The following is a 20241-nucleotide window of genomic DNA, read 5'->3' as shown; positions in this document are numbered from 1 at the left end:
CAAAAAGCAAGCAGTTGAATGATTTGGTAAAGGATCCCATTTATGTAGAGAAATAAATGTACAAGCCTGGTCTAGTGCCCAGAAGGGCCAGAAAGGCCAGAAGGGCATTGGTCCAGGCAGAGGAGAGGTATCTAAGCAATGGAGGGCAAGTCCCGGCTCACTGTGAATTCTCAGCTCATCTTATACACGTCCCTTCATAGATAAAACTGTACTAGGGGGACGGCAGTTACTCCCTAAATTGTCTCAGGGAGAAGAGAAACAAAGAGGAAGAGCCTAAGAACACAAGTTTGCACAGCCTTTCTTAGGTTCTTTAAATCCCCTTTTGGAATATAGATGTATGTACTTTCTGTATTGATTATATTGCAGATATAATACACAGCAGTGAGATTAAATATCTCCCTAGATTTCAACTTCTGATCAAGGACATAGAGAAACTGGGAGAAATAAGTTCATAATGACCTTGCAGCTACCAGGATACTCCAGAACAAAACTCTTTTAAACTGTTTAATTCATTTCTTATGCATATACAATGCTCTATTAACATTTAGTTCCAAATTCATAGAAGTCTGAAAAAAATGACAGGATATCGGCCTTTAATTGGCTTTAAACTAGGCCTACTTTTTAAAAGCCTAATGGTGACAGAAGATGATAATAAAGAAAATGTTAATATAGTTTAAACTAGGCCTAGCGTTTTTTTGTGTGTTTTTTTAATTTTCTTACTTCATAGTGTCTCTAACCTTCACTTTTTTGTTGTTTTGTTCTCTGTTTGAAGAAATGACTTCACAGGGAGAGGTATGTGATGGCCACATGAAGGTAGAATGTCATGGCCGTACTTCATCATGAGGTCTCATAGAGCTGAGACCTTAGAGAATGAAATCCTAAATTAGAGAGAAAAGAAGCAACATTGTGCATACAAACGACCTCACGATCAGCTTCATCCCATAAAAAACTAAAATTTAAATGGACAAATACTATAATAAAGGTAAATGCAAAATGCCAAGAGAACACTGAGGACAGAGTGCTTAAACCTTCGAGGGTGGTGGAGGTGGAGGAGGGGGAAAGGACTGACATTTGAAGTGGGTCTTGGAGGAGGGAAAAAAAATGGGATTGGTGTCCCGCATCCAGACAGCGGCGGACGTGGCCGGTGCCCAGGTGTGCGTGTGGGAAGGGCTGTGTATTTGGAGGGTAGACAGTTGGTGTTTGTGACTGAAGCACAGGTGGGAGATGACGTTATGTGTAAAATAAGCTCCATCCAGCCGTCTCTCTCACGACCTTTCTCCTGCTTCATCTAGCCATTGCTGCCCTCTCCCCGGCTACGTAACATCCCTCAAACTCTCCCTGCCTTTCCGGCCTCAATAACCTGAAGTGTACTGTTCTCATCTCCTGAAATCTGATCTTCCCTGCTCTGACTCTTCCTGGTAAAATTCTACCTGTCCCAGAGCCCAGCTGAAACATCTCCTCCTCCATGAGGTCTTCCAGAAACTCCCAGTAAGCATTATTTGTCTCCCTTATTTGAGCTCACATGTCATCTTTAAATGTTTTTACATTTACTTTTTTGAATAGTTAATACACGCCTATAGGAAAATTTAAAGACCACAAAAGTGAAAAATATGTCTCCCTCCTCTGCCTGCCCTCCAGGGCCCTGGGCCGTTCTCCCAGAGGCAACCATTGTATGAAGTTTCTCCTGCACTTTTCCGGAGCTGTTACATTATGACCTGCATTCACACGCATATATGTATGAATCCAAATGTGTAATTATCATACACACACACTCACTCTTTTTTTTATATACGAGATAGAGACAGAATTTGGACCTCTTTTCCGGGAACATGTCTCAGTCCAATTTAGTGTTCACTGGCCTAATTTGTCACAGAGAGAACTTGCAAATACTGAGTGCCTTAGAGAGCCTGATTGGAGAAAACACCCAGCTCATTTACAGATCTCGGCAACAGAAAAACTAGGTGTCCAAAGTGGCTGAGAAGTCCAAAGGCGAGTGTCATTTAGGCCCCGCAAAATCTCTGAGTTCTCTAAGGCATCCTCATGGCTTTCCTGGGTGAAACAGAAGCCATTGGCCATATCACTCATTTGCTTCCCAAATGTCCACACTGAGGACAGAAGTTCTCAGGCCTTGTAAAAGCATTCCCCACAACCTTAAAATGACTGAAAATCACTGACCAGATGTCCATGGGGGAGCAACTAATACAGGTCCTGGCAGGGAGAGGTGCTGGATAACCATCTGACTTGCGGCTCTCACCAGATAATCCACAGCTCCTACATGGAGTTTGATGTTCATCCTTTATGCCAACCCTCGTGCCTCCATGCAGCTATTATCAACATGTTTGAAAGCAGGAGGCATAATCCTAAATCTGTTTCCAGCAGCAGGACTTTCAGAAAACACACTCCCTGTAGAAGCAACTTGCCATTTCTATTCATTTTTGCCCTCATTTGTCTCTACTTTTTAAATACAAGACAACTTGCTACACAGGATAACTTTTCAAAGGAGAAAAAATACACACCTCTTTTACCACTGAATTCCTTATTATTTTAGAAAAATGTTTAATAATATGAAAAAGGTATATGACAACATTGTGACATGAAAAAAAGCAAGTTCAAAGCAGTATGTGCAACATCACCCTGGTTTTTCAATAAAAATAGAGGAGTAAGGAACTATATCAAGATGTTAACAATGGTCTTATTGGTGCAAGTATAGATTTTTTTTCCCTTTTTTTGTGCTTATCTCTGTTTTCCATATTTTCTTCATAAACATATACTGCTACTGTAACCAAAAAAAGATGGTAAAAGTAACTCATGATCCTTTGTAAAAGAAAATATAAATGTGTCCTGCAGTTCCTTGCTGGGTAAAAGTATCATTTGCTAGTATCACTGAAGAGTCACTGTCAAGAAAGTGTGGCACAGGAGGCCTGGATCATGGGTCTCATCGGTGCCTGAAAATGAAATGACTCTGAACAAGTCCAGGCCCCCCCTACCACCACAGTCACCTCATCTGTCAGATGAGCAGGTCTCACTGGGTCTGTAAGTCCCTTTCTTACTCAGTGTGGAACTCCTCACAGCAGGGCTCTTTCAGACACTACTCAAGTTTAAAACAAAAACAAAAACAAAAAACATTGGAATAGTCCAGTGATTTGGATTGTGCCCAGACCACCCTGCTTAGCACGCTAGAAAAATTCCTGGGGGAACTAAGATCCTAAGAAAAGAGGTTACTTGTGTAATAGAGATGGGTGCCACTGTTAGGATTTATGGGACCTTCTTTCCTGTTGTCATTGAGTGCCAGAATGGTCAAGAACATGCCTTAGCCTAAGGCTCACTTCCTCCCTATGGTTTTGTGAATGGGATTAAAATACAGGAAGTTCATTAGCCAAGATTCTCTCTCCACTGACAATGCATGGATGGGCACTGCCGAAGCATGATTCTCAGACTTGCTTGTTTTTGATGTTTCCATGGATGACCAACCTCTTCTTTCCGATTAATTCCTCTTCATATATATCCAACTTCTCAGGAGATAAGTCTCCAGTCATCTTCATGTACTAGGCTACCCCTAGTCTTGCCTTAGTGGTACAAGCCCACCTGAAATTACTTTCAAGGGACAACAGTAAGACTCCAAAAGTTACCACCCTGGACATCAGCATTAGCCAACCTAATCCCAAAGTGAACTGAAATCCACCGGAAGATAACCCCCTAACGCCATTCCATCCTCCTCTAACTACCTCTTCATTTGTACACTGTGCCCATATTTTGTAACACTCACATATACCATGTGGACATCCATCAGAAAGCTTCCTTCTGTTTTATTATCCCCAAAGCACTTACCTAGTAAGATTAAATTTGAAAACCTCCCAGTGAACTCTTGAGGGTTCCATTTCCCATGAAGCTTTACCAGCCTGGTCCAAGATGTGTGTGTGGGTGTGGGTGTGGGTGTGGGTATGTAATCAGGAACTAGAAGAGTGAGACCCATATTTGCTACATTTCTAAAATCAGGTCTTAAGAAACTTCACCATCATAGAGTCAACTACCAGTGGGTAAACTACGTCCCCTCCTTTTTTGCATCACTGGGCACATTATGAGGTAGAGGACTTCTTTCTCTCTCACATGAAAATTCTGTTGTCTCATCTTCTCCTTTAAATGATATTCTCCTGGCTGAATTCCAGTATCTTCTCAACTATGAGTCATCACTGCTATCCATGCATAGAACTGAGTGTTCTGGGCTCCTCATTCTGAAGAAGACTATATAGTTCAGAAGCATCTGATAAGATCCCCACAGCACAATTCTTTTTTTTTTTTTTTTTTTTAATAATTTTATTTATTTATTTTTCCCCCAAAGCCCCAGTAGACAGCTGTATGTCATAGTTGCACATCTCTCCAGTTGCTGTATGCGGGACGCAGCCCCAGCATGGCCGGAGAAGCAGTGCGTCGGTGCGCGCCCAGGATCCGAACCCGGGCTGCCAGCAGCGGAGCACGTGCACCCAACCGCCAAGCCACGGGGCCAGCCCCAACAGCACAATTCTTGATCTGGGATAATCAAGAGGCCTAGCTCAGAAGAACCCTCCCCACAGGAAGATGGCATGGGAAGTAGCTCCCCAATCTATCAGCAGCAGCTGCCAATCTGCTGATAAGGATCCCCTGCAAGAAAGTCTGATCATCAGGTTTTCCAGCCAGCTGGCACAGCAGGCACCCAGTATGTCCCCTTCAAGGAACAGCCTTACCAGAAGGTACCCTTTTACGTGGAGTGACATCAGGGTAATGGGAAGTCCCCTCCCTACTGAACATCTCCCCCACCATTGGAACAGTCCTTTCTCTAGAGGCTTGGTGCTTTGTTGAAATGTGAATATCTTTGGAAGGTAAAGCCCTTTACACCATTCCCACATTTATATGAACATGCTTCCAGTCTCATGCTTTCCTCAAAGCCAGTTTTGATTGGAGGAGCAGGAAGTTTCACAAAAATGAAAACTGTATACAAAGAGAGGTGAGACATTGGACGATATATTTTATTGGGCATTAATCCCACTCTCTGGGCCATTCCCATCTAAGTCTGGGCCCCTCCTAAGTTAGAATAGCACTGGTGGCCTACCATTTTCCTGTATTGTCTGTGGATTGATAATCTGAAGTGTCATTGATCTGAATTCTCAATAATATCGTTCATGTGTTCATTCCTCTAATTTGTGCTGCACTCTGACCACGTGCTGGGCACTGTACTAGATGTTGCACAGGGGATGAAGTCAGCTGAGGAATCCTAATCCATCCCCAAGTCAAGCATCCAACGTATGGATGAGGATCACCTGGGTTCATGATACTGCTCATGACGAAGGTGTAAGGAAGCAGTTAGTGTTTATTCACTGCATTTGCTACCCACCCCACAGCACTGTGAGGTATCATTAGCCCTGGGAAGTATCATCACTCACAATTTATAGATAAAGCAGTTGAGGTCCAGGGGAGTGAAGTCGGTGATCCTCAAATTTGAATATCATCAAAAGTACCCTGGAAAGTTGTTTAAAATGTTTCCCTGGGCCCCTCAACAGGACATTCTCATTCAACAGGTCTGGGAAGAACCCAAGAAACTATTTTTTAAATACTGGGATGACTCAGAAGCACAGTCATATTAGAGAAACACTATTATACAGCTCAGCACAGCCTTCTCAGTCAGCTCTTCATTTGACCTTCACAGTCTCAGAAGTAAGGATTATGATTTTATTATCTCCCTTTTACATGTGAAGCAGCTTCAGCACAAAAAAACAATCAGCCCCCAAAACAAAACAAAGTCTTTCTCCTTTTTCTTTCTTTTTCATCTATTATAAACAAAGCAATGGAAGTATCATAATTGATTATCTTATAAACAATCATTTATGACATTGCTGTTTGCAAAACCTTTCTTGGTCTTTGTACCATCTATATAAGAGCAATCAAACAGCTTGCTGTGAACTTAATAAATCTACCCCAAGACGTTGACCAATGTCTTTCCTTATCACTTCATTTTTGCCATTAAAAATAATCAACATTAAAGATACTTAAGAGACATAACAATCATATAATGGATGGACTTTCTTTGGGTACTGAATTCAATAACCAAATTGTAAAAAGGTATTTTTGAGACAATCAGGGAAATATGATTATAGATTAGATATTAGAAAATTCCAAAGGATTACTACTAAATTTGTTAGGTGGGATAATGGCAGCATGGTGGTGTAAGAAAATATTCTTGATTTTAGAGATGCACAGCATATATGGGTAAAGCGACATGATGTCTGGGATTTACTTTAAACTACTTCAGGAAAGGGGGAAAAAAGATAGATGAAACAAATATGGCAATATCTTGATGACTGCTGAATTTGGGTGATGGGCATTTGTGGACTTTTAGACATGTTCGAATAAAATACATAATAAAACAACTTTTAAAAAAAATCAACACTCTCACTTCCCCCAAAGTGCCATTTTCCCCTTGTACAGGCAACGCATAGTAAAACAGCTTGCCAGTAAGCATAATTATGTATCAGATATTCCCTGCACATCTATTTTTTCTAATTTGTTCTCCAAACCGGTGTTGTTTTTTTCCTTTAACTAATGGCCGTGGAACATAAGTATACTAAAACATTATTTGTTTATCTGAAATTCAAAATCTAACTGGCATTCTGCTTTTTTATTTGGTAGGTCTGGCAACCCTCGACAAGGGGGAAAAAACCCCAATCAGGCGTCAAGATACCTGGGTTCAATGTCATCCCTGCCACTGGCTTTGTAACCAGGAGCAAGCCACTGACCTTCTCTGGGCATTTCTTTCATCATCTGTAAAACAAGAGGGTTTCATCCCAGTTCAAAATGCTATGACACATGGATGCTATTCTTATTCCAACTCCTCGGATAGAAACATCTTTTAAACAAACACACCTAAGTGACCTCCTTTCTTCAAGGGAATGCTGAGAGGGAAATTCAGTAAAGCAAAGGCATATTGCCCCCAAAACATCAGGCTGATAAGCCAAGCCATCCACAGCACCCTTTATTGAGGGCCTACAGGGTGCCAGATCCTGCAGCAGGTGCTTTCATATATGATCCCACTTTATCCTCACTACAATCCCTTGTGGTAAATAATATTATCCCCATTTTACAGATGTGATGACTGAGGCCCAGAGAAACTAAATAACTTGTCCCTGGTTAACTGCAAAGCCCTGAGCTTTACACCACATCTCCGTGCCCTCACTTCTCTTACGCAGAGAGGATCAGGAACTGGAAGGCAGAACAGAGCTAGCGGACAGCTTCTAGTGAACAGCTTCTAGCAGACAGCTTCTAGTAGACAGCTTCTAGCTCCTAAGTTAGGCCTTCTCCTGTGAGTGAATCCCCATGATGCTGGGTATATTTATGTTAAAACACAAATACAGTGGGTTTTAGAACTGCAAAGAAAGCAGAATTTCCAAATACTTGTTGGCTCTCATTTTATCTATTGATACTTATAGATTTTATCTATTACTTAACCAGCTTTTATTAATTGCTTCTTAGATGCACAGCACTACACTGGACATTGTGGGACATTCCCTGCTCTCCTGGGATTTAGCCTATCGTGGAGACAAGGTATAGATGCTTGAGTCAGGCAACTAACAATTAAAGACATTAGGTACATCTAATTAATTAATTAGATACACCAAAGAATGAAACAGACCAGAAACACAGTAGGATCTAAAGAGGATGCAGATGCACGTAGGCTGGCGGCCTATAGATAACTTGTGGAGGAAGCAGGACTTAAACTAGGCTGTGAAGGGAAGGATTTGAAAAGGTTCTAGAGGAAGGAAGAGGTTTTCTAGGCAAGTGGAAATGCCTAAGGGGTCCCAGAGGAAGTACTTTGAATAGAGTCTCAAGGGGAAAGGAGTTTGAAGGGTAACAAGAGAGGGAATTGCATGGGCAAAAGCACAGAGGACTGAAACCAAAGACGTGTTTAGGGACCAAGTAGATCAGTGTGCCTGGACCCCAGACTATATGGGGGAAGTGCTAGGAAATGAGAATGGGAAGTTGGACCTTGATCCCGTAAGGAATTGGAAGCCACTGAAGGTTTTTGGGTAGGGAAATATGTTCAAAGTAACGTTGGGGGTAATTGGTCCAGCTGTAAAACATATATGAGGTAAAATGTTCTTTGTTCCATTCAACCTACACAATATATATATTGAGGGCCTAGTGTACTAATATACAAAGATGAATAGGATACAGTGCCTACTTTTAAGAAGTTCACAGTCCAGTGAGAGAAGATCACCAATTACAAGATAGTGTAAGTTGTTCCTAAGTTAATTTATGACATTATCTGTGGCGGGCATCATTAGTTTTCTGCTCAACATCCATGACTCTCTTTGTCATCAGTAACAGAATCCAATTTTATTTGTGAGACAATATGCAAAGACTCTGGCAACGGCTCAAGCTTGGTCTAGACAACTATTTCTCAATCTTTTTTCATTATCACCCCCCTAATAGCATTTTTTTTTTTTAAAGATTTTTTTTTTTTATTTTTTCCCCCCAAAGCCCCAGTAGATAGTTGTGTGTCATAGCTGCACGTCCTTCTAGTTGCTGTACGTGGGACGCGGCCTCAGCATGGCCGGAGAAGCAGTGCGTCAGTGCGAGCCCGGGATCCGAACCCGGGTCGCCAGCAGTGGAGCGCGCACACTTAACCACTAAGCCACGGGGCCGGCCCCCTAATAGCATTTTTAGACACTTTTTTCCTAATCACTCCACCCATGAAATTTTAATACCATAGATATATGATATATCCGTTTATGTATTGTATGTATATCTGTGCTTTATACATAAGAAGAGTAAGATTTTTTTTCTGCCTCTCTTCCCCACCAAAAAACAATATTCTCCCACTTAGGGATGATAACAGCACCACCCCATGCACCCTTACCCCATCCCCCACCCACACCCCCACTCCCACCACACTCTTTGCCCTCCCTCTTCATTAAGAATGCATGGTCTAAGGCAATTATACCACTCTATTTCCTGTTTCCCCACCCTCCTCGAAGCTGGGGTGGTCATGTAACTCAGGTCTAGCAAAGACACAGAAGATGGAAGGTCTCTGGGAAAACTCTTGTTTTCCTAGAAAAAGCGACAGCCACTGCCAAGTGAGCCTCCTTTCCACCTCCACCCAACTCTACACCTCTCAATGGAGGCACAAGGCTCGAAGCTGCAGCAACCATCTTGCAACCATGATAAAAGACAAGAGAATTGCAGACACAGTATCAGTGAGCCACTGAACTAGTAATAGAAACCCAGACCTCCAGACTTCTCGTTATGTGCGAGAAATGAATCTGAATTTTTTCAAGTTACTGTTAGGTATTGTATAACTTACAGCTGAAAGCATTGCTAACTGATACGATATCTGTCTCATGAACAATAACTGTCTAACGTGATCATGAGTTATTGTTAAACCAAAGCCAGAGAGAAGCATGCACAAAAACAAACAAAAAATGTAATCAGTAATATTATACAAATCAAACGAGATTTCACTCACGCTTAAAAGGAAAACTCTCTCCTTCTCTAAACTAATCAATTTTCAAATAATTTTAAAATATTCCAACTAATATTTGGCATTTGAAACTAACAAACTTTTAGATATTTGATATTATTATGTAGAAAAATGGCCACGAAAGTCTACAAGATAATTTTCCTACTTTATAGGAAATATACATGCTTTTAAAAGAATCCTTTGGGAATCTTTGCACATGTTAAAAATTTAAAAATAATCTATATTCATCACTTGAATATTTTATATTTTACTTAAATTCTGATCCTAGCTAAAGCTAATTCTCCCTTATTTTAAAAACATAAACCACTCACTCATAAACCTATTTAATAACTCCAACATATCTCATTAAAAGTGATTTTCTATGGCTTATTAAGGTTCAAGATAAAATCTAAATATCCTCTAAATCTTAAAAGATAAAATTTAATTATAGGTTAAAGGCTTTCAAAGCATTAGTTTTCCTTCAATATGTCAAAATAATTCTCATGTCAAAATCATTTTACTAGTTTCATTATTAACCTCACACCATAAATTGACTTTCTTTTTATATAAAGGTTTTTGGTCTTTTTTATTATAAAAATAGTATATGTTAATTATAGGAAATACAGGAAAAAATTAAAATCATTTAAAAATCTTATGTAATCTTATCATTTACTAGATGATAAATTATAACATATTGGTTTATCTACCTTTATATTCTTAATTCATGTACAAAAATATATAATTTTTATACTTTTTAAACAAAAATAGATAGTTTTATACTCTGATTTTTTTCACTAGCCATTAAACATTCTTCAAAAAATATTTTAATGAATGTTTAATAAGTGAAGTATAATTTCTTTAATCATACATTTCTCTTGGACATTTTAGGTGGCTTTTAGGTTTCTCTATTATAAAAAAAAATCGTGTTGAAAAGCTTTGCTTTTATAATAAGACACCTCTTTTGTTTTCTTAGGAATAATTCTAAGAAGTGGTCAAAAGCTATGAAGATTTTAAGGCTTTATTCATTCATTCTGCCCAGTTACTTGGAATTTTTCTAAAAAGAGATCTTTCTAAAGCCATCTAAAATAATTCAAAATAATAATTTAGAACAGAGCATATTAAGTGGTGAGAAAAAGGGATCATTCAACTCTTCTCCCTGACTGTGATATTGTTTATAAATTGTACTTTGGCCAATATTTTATAGGAAAAATAAAAATTGGATAATAATTTAAAAGTTCCTGATCAAAGTCTAAAAGACGGTGAAGGCAACTGAATTTTTGTTATTTATCCTGTATTTTACCCTAGTAATTAGTTTGTTAAAGATCTAGTATTTAAGAATTTTAAAGTACTCTCAAAACTAGCAAAGAAATGAAAAGTAATTATAATTGGTAGATAAAATAATGAGCTACATACCTGTTGAGAAATAAAATCAGTTGTGACTAAATATATAAAGGAAGAAGCACTAACATTTGAACTCCAAATAGCGTGAATGAATGTAGGAAAAATTTAAAATTTTAGGATGATTTTCAGCCCTTTAAAGAAAGGACCAGTAAATTAGAGGCAGTTTGAAGATAATATAACTTCACAAGGTTGGCTAGTCACAGGTCAGGAAAAAAAGTGAACATGAACTTAGGCTGAAAATGCTGGCGATTTTTTTTTTCATGAGTACAATTGCACAATCTAGTTTTAAAACTGAAACCCACAAAAGCCTAGCCCCTAGTGGAAGAGGAACTTTTTCTTTTTCCTTCCATATGTGTGTGCTGGGTCTTTCCCGGATGACATGTCAAATGGGTAGCCCTTGGGGAAATCCAAAACTATTGGTTTGGGTTTTGAACTTTTGATCCAAGTTTTACATACAACTCCTCTGCCACCATGCAAAAATTGTCCATGTATTTTCACGGCTCTAGAATTTAATATAAACGTTGCCACAATCTACATTTTGAAATTGCTTTTCCTGAGATGTAGAGGATGAAAAGAAAGAAAAGATAGCTATAGGACTCAGAAAAGTCCTTCATTAAATCAAGTGATCCTTTTAAGCATTAGCTGTATTTCTATTACATTAGGAAGCAATGTTTACTTTAAGCTTCTTTCTATAGATTTGGAGGGAAAGTACCAGAATGATAGCATTTTTAATACATAAAAACTTAAATGCTTATAAATAAAATGTATACATGTATATTTAAGTTAAAAGGCATATGCCACATTTGCTACAATGTACATGTATTATTATTTTTAAAGTCAAGATTATTACAGATATTTCTCTGATATTACCAGATAGTCTGTGTATAGGAATATACTGACAAAATTTAGCAGATGTAGGAAATTGTGGTCCTGTCAATATGTAAGTTTTCTCTTCCTGTTCCCCTCCTATTTCCTGTATATACGTCCAACATCTCCTTCTACTCCTTTATCACAACCAGAGGAAGAGAGAGAGACTATCAATATAAATTTCAGCAAGTTCTGCCCAAAGATATTGGAGCTTGACGAAAATTGAGTTTTATCCACAAAAATAGATGCTGAAGGGGATTTCTAGACCTTTTAAGAGTTTTTGTAGTTGGTGGCAGTAGTTTTACATCATTTAAATCTGAATCCAAACATATGGCTTTCTTTTTCCTTGTTAGAAGGAATAATCACAGGCATTCTTACACTTCTCAATCATGGTTGAGATTGCTTTCAGCTCACAATTGGAACAGAGACAGAATTTTGTGGAGCAACTGAGAAAAAGGTTCGTGATGAGGTATATGTATGTAGATGTGCTGCAGAAGGTGACAGCTGGACAGCAGTGGGGAAAACAAAGGAAAAGTAGAGATCCTGTTCAAAAGAAAGGATCCTCTGAAAGACAGGAAAAGCACCAAGGAAGAGATGCATGCCAGTCAATTCCTTTCATCAGCAACTAGGTTGCCAGGTGTAGTCACAAAGCAAGGGAAGCAATCTCCAGGAGACAAGAGGGGTAGAGAGTTTGCTACTGCCCTTTGGCATACTTGAAATATTTCTGCTTTGTGGGCCACAAGTGAAGATTCTATGACGCATTATAATTATTAAAATGCATTGAATGTATTAAAATACATTGAATACATTGAAAAATACATTGAATACTTTGAATTGAAGTTGGAAGCAGGCCTAGTCATGGATGCACAATAATTTAAATGGTTGTAGAAGTTGAGGTGCATCAATTACTTGAATATATTTGTTATAGATGTTCCTTTTCTATCTCAAAGAAAGATTTATAGTTCTTACACTATGCCAGACCAAGAGAAGCCTGATGCATATTTCACAATTTATTTAGCAGTTGCACATACTTTTTCTCTAGAGGGTTGAAGACGGGGTGCATTTCCATTCCCGATTCTGTATCTCCCCACTTTATGACCACGACATGATAACATGGTCTTATCACTTCCAACAGAGTTGGCTAATTTAAACAGATAGGTTTGGGGTAAATCTCCACACCCTGCCTGAGCCCCTATCACAGTCCAAGTGGAAAAGAGATTAACAAAGGCATGAGCTTTCAGCCAAAAACACCCAGTTCCCCAAACTGCAAGCCAGATAACCGCTAGTGGAAGACAGCCAAGTGGGCTTCCGTGATCTAAAGGCTACACAAGAAAAGGACTGTCTCCAAAGCCATCAGGGCCCAAACAGATGTTCAGCTTCAGATAGGAAAAATTACATTTTACACTCAGAAGAAAGCACCTTACACACTGGCTAATGCCTTTTGCCTCTAAAAGCAGCCTGGCTAGGTATCCAGTACTTGCTGAGGGGTGTCAGCTGGCCCCACACCACTAACTAGACTCAGGGGTTGGCCAGACCAGTACTTTCAACCTGCCTGCATTTCTTGTGCCATCCAAGGTACCACGTGACAGTAAACAAGACATGACAGCAAATAAAGCAGAATTTTGAGAGACTCCTTTCCCACATGAGAACTCACCCTGGCTTCACATAAGAGAATTCAGAATTAAGGAATTAGAATGAGTCATATATACTCTGAAAAGAACGAACTCTAGCCCCACGTGTTTACTCAGCTTAAGGATCCAGTGCTATAAAACCACACACACATCTGCCATCTTGTCCTAATTTTAGCCACCAACTGGAGAGTCAGCATTTCTCCTTAGCAGCTGAAGTCTACATCAGCAATAATCAGAACTTTCTCAACCTCTGCAAGGCCCCCCTGCTGTATTGACAGCCTCTGAGGCAGAATTCTTCACCTGAGGCCTCTGGACTACTGGGAGTCCATGGATGGGTTTAAGAGGGTCCCTAAATTCCCTAAAATTGTATGGCAAATGTGCACGTTCCTGTATATGTTCTTTTATCTCAAGAAGGTCTTTGGTTCTCATCAGATTCTCAAAGGAATTTGTAAGCAAAAAAGTGATTAGGAAACCCTGCTGTAAAGTGTAAGCCAATCAGTCCACGAAAAACCCTGTTAAGTGGGGAACAGGACAGTCAGCAGGTGCTTATGGAAGAGGTCTGACTTCAGGTGTCAGACCCTTACACATCCAACAGACCCTGCGTTGTGCCTCCAGTGCTAAGAAGGGTTGTTGATTGGCCCTTGATTTATCATGCATGTCCCAAGAGACTAGTGATCCTGATGACAGGGAATGTGAAAACTTTTTCCAAGGTAAAGAATCATCCTCAGTGTAAAGTTGGAAGAACCCAGGATATTTTTTTTGTTTTGTTCGTTTGTTTTGTTTTTTTGTGAGGAGATCAGCCCTGTGCTAACATCTGCCGATCCTCTTCTTTTTTTTTTTTTTGCTGAGGAAGACCGGCCCTGGGCTAACATCCATGCCCATCTTCCTCCACTTTATATGGGACGCCGCCACAGCATGGCTTGCCAAGCAGTGCATTGCTGTGTGCCTGGGATCCGAACCGGCAAACCCCGGGCCCCCGCAGCGGAGCGGGCGCACTTAACCGCTTGTGCCACCGGGCCAGCCCCAGAACCCAGGATATTAAAGGCTATTTGAGAGCTTATTACAATCACTAAAGTTCTTCTAAAGCCAGGTGAAGAAGATAATTTCGTACCATGGCTGCTGTTACAGCGATGTCATTTACTTTCGATATGCTTCTTTTGTGATACATTGTTCTTATGGCATATGTCTAATTGTTATTGCTATTTTGAGTGCTAAAAAGTACTATATTTCATCAAAAATTAGACTTTCTTTCCTTCTTTAAAGTAATCTTATCATACACTAAGGCCCAAAATGTTTCCTGGACATAGCATCACATATTTTACTCACGTTTATTCTTAATTACCACCTCCCAATGGTTTGAAATAGAATGTTTGTGGTTCCTAGACTCTCCCCATGACCACTTCTCTCTGTGCTACTCCCTTGTAGTTCCCTTGTTCACGGTGCTTTCAGTTGGCCCAAGTGCCTGACAAAAGTTGTTTAACTGTGGAAGGAAATTTGGTGGTACAAACTATGTTCCTTTAAGGATCGTAAGTACAGCCTCATGTTTTTAGTTTGTTTCTATAGATACAATAGAATAATTTGTCCCTTCTGGGATTTCTCTGCTGTCACATCCCTTTTACATCATAAGCCCTTAGATCCCAAGCTTCAAGGTAACAGCCTCACCCCCAACACACGCACGCGTGCGCGCGCACACACACACACACACACACACAGACATACATTCCCTGGGCCAGCCCAAACTATTACCTTTAATCCATTAGCGTTTCTCCAAATGTGATCTGCAGACCATTTGTATCAGAATCTTTATGGGGTGGGAGGACTTGTTATTCCTGCCAACCCCCAGACCAACTGGATCAGAATCCATGGAGGTAGAACCTAGGAAGCTGCATTTGTTACCATGTCCTCCATCTGTCCAGGTGACTCTTAAAGGCACTAGAATTCAAGAACTCATGATTTAGAAGAACCATTTTCTCTCTGGTTTGAGCCCTATTGTTTTCGGATCTAAATGGAACTATTTTCACATCCATCTTGCTCATCTCTGAGATCAGCATCTCCCTGTCTCTTCCTAAGACATATTCTTTCTTCTCTCTGGCCTTTGCCAGTAGCTTTTCTCCGGGCTATTTCTCAGCTTCTGCAGTTTACCTACATTAGCAAGGCCTCTGTACCCAGCCAGCCTCTTCTGCCTCCTTCCTGAGCTGCCCTAAAGAAATCCCCTTAGCATCCACCAGTCCAGACTGCCTGGATCCCAACTCCCTTTGGAATACTCTGCCCAGGGATTCACAGTACACATCTGCACGTCAAAGGCAAACCTCATCTGGTCCACAAAACTCCTCATAACCTTCCCCTTAAGTATTAAAACTACTTAAGATCACTTACTTACAGGCTTTCTCCACATTTTTTAAATGCACATGCACCACTAGTACAATAAATGAAGTCAGAACAAAATCCTACTCTTTCACCATTCTATCACACCAAATGCTTTCATTTTTCTTATGCTGACATTTAATCTTCATTCATAACAAAATCTGAATACAAGTGAAATTTTTAATCCTGTTTTTGTAATTTAACATCATATCAAATATATTTTCATAACTACTATAACCATTACCATTAGACTACAAAATGTTCCTGCATATTTAGGTTATTTTCAGATTTTGCTGTTCTAAATGATAATACAGTGAATGTGTTCATGCATGTTATTTTTTCCTTCTTTGTACTGTTTATTTAGAATAAATTACCAAGGATAGAACTAATGGATCAAAGTGTGAGAGTATTTTAATGGCTCTTAATACAGATTGCCAAGTTGCCATATTTGTATTTTACACAGTTCCTAGGTGGTATGCTGGTAACTGTTTAACAGGCTCTCCTCAAAAAAACACGTGAGGAGCCTGATTTATAGTATTTGCCAATTTCCATGGTGTAAATACTCACACTATGGCCAGTTTCAAGCTACAAACATGACGTCACTGAAAGCAGAGTTAGAAAGAGACGTTCAGTAGCTCACCATCATATAATATTTCTATCATACAGATAAATTGAAATAAATAACTTCAAGAGCATAGGTAATAGTAAAATGTAGTAAATAATTAGGAGGTAAGGTTTGCAAATATCTTCTCCCAATTGTTAGGTTGTCTTTTCGTTTTGTTGATGGTTTCCTTTGCTGTGCAGAAGCTTTTTAGTTTGATGTAGTCCCATTTGTTTATTTTTTCTATTGTTTCTCTTGCCCGGTCAGATGTGGTGTTTGAAAAGATGTTGCTAAGCCTATCAAGGGACGAATGGATAAAGAAGCTGTGGTATATATACACAATGGAATACTACTCAGCCATAAGAAATGATGAAATCCAGGCATTTGTGACAACATGGATGGACATTGAGGGTATAATGCAAAGTGAAATAAGTCAGAGGGAGAAGGTCAAATACCGTATGATTTCCTTCATTAAGTAGTAGATAGTAACAACAATAAACAAACACATAGGGACAGAGATTGGATTGGTGGTTACCAGAGGGGAAGGGGGGAGGGAGGAGGGTGAAAGGGATAATTTGGTACATGTGTGTGGTGATGGGTTGTAATTAGTATTTTGGTGGTGAACATGATGTAATCTATGCAGAAATAGAAGTACAATGATGTACACCTGAAATTTTTACAATGTTATAAACCAATGTTACTGCAATAAACAAAAAATTAAAATAAATAAATAAATAATAATAATAATAATTAGGAGGTAATGAATTTTGAGTATTTATCATCTTTATTTTTTAATACAACATTTAACTGTGAGTTATACAATTTAATTTTCAATGGTGGTTGTGTTTAATGAGTGGCTTGCAAAATTTCTGGAAATATTACAGGCAGCTCTTGCAAGCAGATACAGGCAGGCTCCCACACACCACTGCAAATATCTCACTTGATATTTTATAAGGGCATGTCTTTTTTCTTTTTGTTTTCATTGAAGCCATTGAAAATTCACCTCATTCCCATCTGTGCCACAAACAATAACCATGCTTTTAGGTTAGCAGGTTATGCAAATATGTAATGAATAAAACATTATATAAGAAAAAAAAGATAGAGCAGGAGCTCTATCTGGGTCAATTAATTCTGCCCAGCCTCCCCCAACTTGGACAATACTCTCTTCATGCATTCATTTTACTAGTGTTTTTCCATAGGGTCACCTATAAAAACTACTCAATCAATCATATACTCAAACAATGACCAAATGGACGACTATACACAATTCTCATGGCAAATGTGATAAGAACCATATTTCATCTTACTTAACCACTCTCTTCCTTGGTTTTCTTTTCTACGAAATGCGGAAGAGGTCACTGCTGACTTCAATTTTACAAGAAATTAAGTGTAGAGATAAGAAGGCTCCAACTTATGTTCTAAGAAGCAATTGAGCATTCCGTAATGCTTTGCAACCGCCCTCCAAAAGTAATTCACTAGTATTTCGTTTTACTGGAAAAGAGAAATGGGAGAGTGAATTGGTGCTTTCTCCCTTGAAAGAAAATTCCCTTCTTTGGGCTTTCCCTGAGTAATAATGAATAGCCTCTACATGTATATAGCATTTTAGAACTTTTAAAGTGACACCCTACATTTGCACATTAAAATGTAAATATAGTTGACAAAAATTCCCAGGAATTCTCCTAAGAAATAAACTCAAAACAAAATACTTTTGTATGAAGATATTAATCACGATAGAGAGAAGATCATTTTGCCTCATTTCAGCACTTATTCAACTTACCATCTCAGTGCTTGGGGTCTTGGTAGGAGAGTTCTGGCTTAACAGCTCCCAAATGCTCACCTGTAGAATAATTGCCTCCAAGTCACTTGGGGGAAAAGGGTTTGCTTTTGTTATCACACAGATTCCTGGAGCTCACTCTAGGGCTGGGGTGCGATACGTGAGAATCGCTATTTTTGAAAAGCTCCCCTAGTGGTTTTGATGTCCAGCCAGCTTTAGGAACTACATTTCCAGGCCGGAAACAGACAAAACAAATCATCTGTGAACCATGGCCCACATCCGGGGAACAGTACGACAACTTCTTATGCAAGGCATCAAGAAGTTACTCAGGGCCTTCAAGCAGCTGCTAGAGTCAATGACTAAAGAGCAACAGAGGAGGATCCTTTGTTTCTGGCACTCTCCCACCTCCCTCTATTCACCCTTTCCATCTCTGACACCCCTCCTTGCTCTCACTGCCCACCCCAGCACCCAACACTGTCATGCTGCCTTCCAGCATGCTCCACTTTGGCACCCCATCCTGATTTGTGTCTCCCTCTTTCCATACACAAAGCCCTAAAATTTCCTCCCTTATGATATTAGTGGGGCTCTAGCAAGAAAAACAATATTACTACTTGAAAAAAGTAATCTGCACATATGATTGAAAATCCCCTGCATAATGAACATACTGTCCGTATTTGCATTTTTTAAAGGGGGCTTACTAAACCAAAAGAATCTCTAATCTGGAAAGTGGAATGGGACAGCAGGATGTTTTTTAATCTTGGCTTTCACCCAGACCCAAGCATCCAGAACCCAAATAAACACTTTGAGCACTCATTGTCAAAATGGTTCCAACTCCTGAATAGAAATGGATTTTTTAGCTGTGCGTTGCTAGCACTAAAATTAAAATATATCATAAAATTAAATAACTTAATTTATGCTGGCCAAGAAAGAAGAGTTATCCTCTCACCTCTAATTCCAAGCACTCTATAATTCCACTCAAAGCATTCAGAGAGCGTCAGCCACAGAAGGCCACAAATAACAAAGCAGTTACTCTGAGAGATGTCATAAGCCTGAGAACCTGATTTGGAAATGCTTTAAAAATCAGTTTCTAAGCTTGTTTTCCTTTTTTCATATGTATTATCACTATAAAACATCCAACCCTGTGCCTAGTCCATACTTGGTGCTCAAAAAATATTAATTCCCAGCCTCTACCTGTCACCTCCACTTTCCTTTGAAAGGAATATTGGCATTAAAAAAGTTACTTGACAGATATCTTGTTCCCAAACCAGGGACCATACCATCTTCATTCTAGTGTCCCCAGCCTTAATAAGATTCATAATAGCTACATTTATTGAGAGTTTATTTTATGCCAGGCACTAGGCTAAATGCTTTACATATTTTTATCTCATTTTATCCCTAAACCACCCTCTGAAGTAGGTATTTTCAGTGATTTTTAGACCTACTTTACAGATTATTTTTTTTAAATCTGAGGATTGAAGAAGTAATGTGTCTGAGGTTCCCACAGCTCAGAAGTGATAGCACCAGGATTCAACACAAGGCAATCTGGCTCCAAAGTCTGGATTCTTATTCACCGTACTGTATTTTTGTTATTATATGGATGCAGATATATCACAATCCAGAAAAGAAAGTGCTCCGGATCATTAGGAAAAGAGCAGCAGCAAATCCCTAACTTCTCATTTAGACACGCAAAGGAAGTAAGACATATTTCATGGAATTTTTGGACAGGTTTTAAAGAATGGAGACTTGCTTGTAATTGGTCAACCAACTAGTCCTCCCAAGAGGAAGGTCACTTTAATTACCAGCTGGTTGAAGGGTCTCCTTAAAATGTAGTAACCAGAAATGGAGGTCTTAACAGGTACCCCCAGCCACACAAACCTTTCTCTGCATAAATGGTGTACTAAGCGAAGACAGTAGAGGACAAGTAGAGGGTCACAGACGTGGAGGTAAAGTAGCCCAAGGATGAAGAGGCAAGGGTCTCCAGGCCCCTTCTCACATGGAATTCTGTTATAGCTGTAAAGCTGAGAAAGAGGAGCCTAAGGGCAGAAGAAGACATGAAAACTACTGAATGGAGTCTGTTCTCCTCAGCTGCCTCTCAAGGTCCTCTATAACCTGTCTA

The 20241-nt window shown here is 39.4% G+C and overlaps 1 protein-coding gene across 3 annotated transcripts in view; it reads right to left on the bottom strand.

The window, feature by feature from the left end:
- The window catches only part of RHOH (ras homolog family member H), a 44683-nt gene that overhangs the window by 17026 nt on the left and 7416 nt on the right, over positions 1-20241 (bottom strand). Inside the window, exon 2 of one of the 3 annotated variants that reach the window (XM_087434223.1) lies at positions 18129-18188. The exons of the other annotated variants lie outside the window; for them this stretch is intronic. The gene's annotated coding sequence lies outside the window, so the exon portion shown is untranslated. The remainder of the gene's footprint in view (positions 1-18128; positions 18189-20241) is intronic. 3 annotated transcript variants of the gene reach the window in all.

Source organism: Ceratotherium simum, chromosome 8 (genome assembly GCF_057802395.1).
Source record: "Ceratotherium simum simum isolate JZ-2026a chromosome 8, ASM5780239v1, whole genome shotgun sequence".
NCBI classification, from domain to species: Eukaryota; Metazoa; Chordata; class Mammalia; order Perissodactyla; family Rhinocerotidae; genus Ceratotherium; species Ceratotherium simum.
Note: the sequence above shows the minus strand (reverse complement) of the source record. Positions and strands in the feature narration are given on the sequence as shown.